This window comes from Kogia breviceps, chromosome 1, assembly GCF_026419965.1.
Source record: "Kogia breviceps isolate mKogBre1 chromosome 1, mKogBre1 haplotype 1, whole genome shotgun sequence".
Lineage (NCBI taxonomy): Eukaryota > Metazoa > Chordata > Mammalia > Artiodactyla > Physeteridae > Kogia > Kogia breviceps.
The window spans coordinates 193,309,259-193,313,356 of NC_081310.1; the positions used below are offsets into that span (position 1 = coordinate 193,309,259).

The 4,098-nt window shown below is 44.2% G+C and overlaps 1 non-coding gene across 1 annotated transcript; it reads right to left on the reverse strand.

Moving 5' to 3' along the window:
• Positions 1 to 829: 829 nt before the first annotated feature.
• Positions 830 to 945, reverse strand: LOC131747391 (U5 spliceosomal RNA). Its single transcript, XR_009332892.1, has one exon. It is a non-coding gene; the product is annotated as a U5 spliceosomal RNA (small nuclear RNA).
• Positions 946 to 4,098: the final 3,153 nt, after the last annotated feature.

A 4,098-nucleotide genomic window follows, 5' to 3' on the forward strand; every position in this document is an offset into this window, starting at 1 on the left:
CGAAACCCAAGAAAAGAACTTGCAAGAAAGAAACATGCGGATGGATTCCCTCCCTCCTTTACTGGGGCAGATGCTGCTAGCTTTCTTCCCCCGTATTCACTTTCTCCCTCCTAGGATCTCTCAATGGTCATGGCTGCCCGGAGAAAAGACTACATTTCCCAGCCTACTGTGCAGCTAGGCGGGCTCAGAAAGTTGAGTTTTGACCACTGTAATCGGTTCAAATATTCACTTCCGTTTGTGTTTTATCAAATCCGTTATAACCGTGAACAAACGTCCTTCTCGAGTGATATTTTTAGCAAACGACACAGTTTTCGTTCTAAAGCTAAATTACCTCATCAGAATAAAACAACGCTTACAAACACGCCGTAGAAGAATCAATGAATCCACACTTGCACCTCTTTCTAAAAAGAAGTTTTTTTAAAAGATTTTCTTCACGGTCCAGCGATTAAGAATCTTCCTTTTAATGCGGAGTACAGGGTCTAGGTTCCTGGTCGCGAAACTAAGATTCTACATAACCTGGGGGAATTAAGCTCGCTGACCGCCATTATTGAATCCCGGGGCGCTGGAGCTTGCACACCGCAGCTTCTGAAAAACTCTCCCACCACCGGCCGTATTTAACGCTAAAGAGCAACCAAGAAATACAAACAAAAACACCACTTTGATTCCAACAACATAAAATGCTCAACTCACCGAACTTCGACCCTTTTTAAAAAAAAAAAAAAAAAAAAAAAAAATTCAAGCCGTTAGGTGGTTAACCGTGAATTCAGACATACTGCCAAAAACAAACGACACCAGAACCAATAACTCTTTCTTTTTGCACAACATTATTGGCCTTGCAAACGCAAGACCTCAAAAAATTGGGTAAAAACTCAGAATTGTTCCTCTCCACGGAAATCTTTAGTAAAAGGCGAAAGATTTATACGATCTGAAGAGAAACCAGAGTATGCCTCTCGTTAGGCAGCACGCATTCCCCGAGTAACTGCTACCCCTAACTCAGTAATGGTGATTTTTTAACTGAAAGAACCATTAACATCTTATTTTTTTCAAAGACAATTCTATGACAGAATTCTCACTCTGGAAAAAAATAGTTAAAGAAAGAAGGAGAATCTAGTCATTTTAAGTCGAAAATTTGTCCTGGGTGCAATGCATTCTGGATATGCAAATGAACCTCAGTCTTTACTCTCCGGTTTCCGGAAATACCTCAAATAGTTCATTCATCTTGTGCTGGGACCGAGACTACCGCCAGGGGGCAGAACGGAGGTGAGACTTAACAGGGATAGAGAGCTGAGGCTGATCCAGCTAGAAAAAGTCTGTTTTATAGGTGGCATTACAAGTAAAAATTTCTCTTGGAGTTAAATAAAGTAAAATAGAATAAAATAAAAATTTAAAAGCTTGAAATAATTATCTTCATTCATTCAACAAAAATTTATTAAACACTGTGTTCCACCCTGTGCCGGCCTCTAGGGATAGAGTGATAACCGTAATATTTCATCTTCAAGGAGTGCTCAGTGTGACGGGGAGCCAGGTGTAAGTGATGAGCACTGAGCACTGATAACAGAAGATGACATCTGGGCAGAACAGGAGCCGGGTGGTGAGGGTATTCCGGGCAGGGAGGCACAGTGCTGAGAGGGCAAGTAACCAGGTGGCCATCAGTGCCAGCTAAGAGCTTGGATCTACCCTGAGGACAGTGGGGAGGCAGTGAAGAGCTTTAAAAATGAATACACGATCAGATTAGCTTTTTAACACAGTGGTCCTGGGACCAGCAGATCAGTGGCTCCTGCGTACATGTTAGAGATGCAGGTTCTTGGGTCCTACTCCAAGACCCACTGAATCTGAAACTCTGAGAGTGGGCCCCAGCAGCTGGGTTTTACCAAGCGCTCCAGGTGCATGTGATGCCGGCTGGGTTGAGAAACACTGTTGGACCAGCACTCTGGTTAAAGTGTGGCTATTGTTGGAAAGCAAGGAGGTTTGGGGAAGCTAATTAGGAGCCTGAGAATTAAAGCAGAGAGAAATACAGTGGCCTGGATGGGGGCCAAGGCCTGGGAAAGGGTCAAAGTCGAGGAGAGAAAAAATTCTAGGGAGATCCTTAGGGGATGGTGGCATTGAGGGGAGGTGATGCAGCAGGAGAAGCATGTGAAGGTCATTAGGAAGAGGCCAGGGAGGCAGAGGAAGACCAGGAGTGGGGACCACCGAGAAATCAAGGGCAGAAGGGAGCAGTGAGTTGTGTTAAACGTCCACCAGAGGTCAATTAAGGTGGGGACTGTAAGGGCCAGTGGATGTCACGGGACGGAAGTCAGTGACCTTGACCAGAGACGTTTTCAGGGAGTGGAAGTGATAGAAGCCCCACTGTGGGGAACTGATGAGGGAGTGAGTGGTGTGGAGAGTGAAGGCTCCAGGGAGACCGGCGGAAGGGGTGTGAGGTTAGAGGAGGACGTTTTCTTTCTTTGGCATCAGGAGAGTGTTAAAGGGGTTCAAACTTTGCTGGGGAGGAGGCAGCGCAGAGGGAGAGAATGAAGATGCAGGAGAGGGGAAGTAAACAAGGTCCTACTGTACAGTGCAGGGAACTATATCCAATATCCTGTGATAAACCATAATGGAAAAGAAGATGAACAAGAATATATATATATATGTATAACTGAGTCACTTTGATGTACAGCAGAAATTAAACAACATGGAAAATCAACTATACTTCAATAAAAATGTTAAAAAGAAAAAGAAAAACAATAGATGAGGGTGGGGTGGGAGATGGGGAGGGGGCAGTAGCTGACCTCAGGTTAGAGGAAGGACCCCAAGTCCTAGGTGGCAGAAGGAAAGGAGGGAGGGGAACATGGTGATCCCTCCATGATACTGGCGTGGATGGAGCCAGTTCCTCCATCCTCCCGCCTGCCCCAAGTTCCCTCCTACTTCCTCAGCTGGGGATACCCCACCCTCTGCATTTTCTGCATCTGCTCTGGGGCGGCTGGACTGCTGGAAATATCAGACGATTGAGCAAAACTCGGAGGAGGGCCTCAGTTTTTTTGGACATTTCTCTGGCTGTCCAACCCCCAGTATGCCCCTTTTAAACTTTCTCCTCTCACCTTCGTGCCCCCCGTCCCTGACTCACTCTCAGCCATGACCTAACAAGGGTTTCATTGAGAGAGCAGGAGCCTTATCTTCCCACCCCCAAATCTCCCAGCTGTTCAGGATCTGCCGCTTGTCAACAGAATGAACAATGCACGCTCGAGGGTTACGATTTTCAGGGGAACTGAGATCCCACATATGGCGCGGCCAAAGAAACCCCAAAATCAAAAAACAAAAAGAGTTGTGGTTTTCAGCGTTCTTCAGGGACCTTACTGAGGACTACAGCCTGGGAAATAGCTCCTCAGATATAGCCCTGAGGAGCTGCTCCAAAGAGGTAGGAGGAGAGGCCAAAATTAAATCAAAAAATTAAAATAAAAACTACCACATGACCCAGCAATTCCACTTCTGGGTATTTATCTGAGGAAGACTAAATCACTAATTTGAAAAGACATATACACCGTTATGTTCACCGCAGCATTATTACAATAGCCAAGACATGGAAACAACCTAAGTGTCCACCAACAGATGAATGGATAAAAAGGATGTGTGTTATACATATATATAATGGGATAGATAGATAGATAGATAGTGGAGTACTACTCAGACATAAAGAAGAGTGAAATCTTCCCATTTACAACAGCATGGGTGAAATTTGAAGGCATTATGATAAGTGATAAGTGACATAAGCCCATCAGAGACAGACAGATATAATACACACTGCATGGTATCATTTATATGTGGAATCTTTAAAAAAAAAAGTCAAACTCATAGAAACAGAGAGTAGAAAAGTGGTTCCCAGGGCTGGGAGGTGGGGGAAATAGGGAGAGTTTCGTAAAAGGTTATAAACTTCCAGCTGTAAAAAAAATAAGGTATAACATGGTGACTATAGTTGATAGCACTGTACTGTATAATGGAAATTTGCTACGAGAGTAGAACTTAAATGTTCTCACGCATGCAAGAAAATATAAATATGTAAGTTGATCGATTTGTTAATTAACCGGATGGGAGGAATCCTTTAGCAATGTATGTGTATTTCAA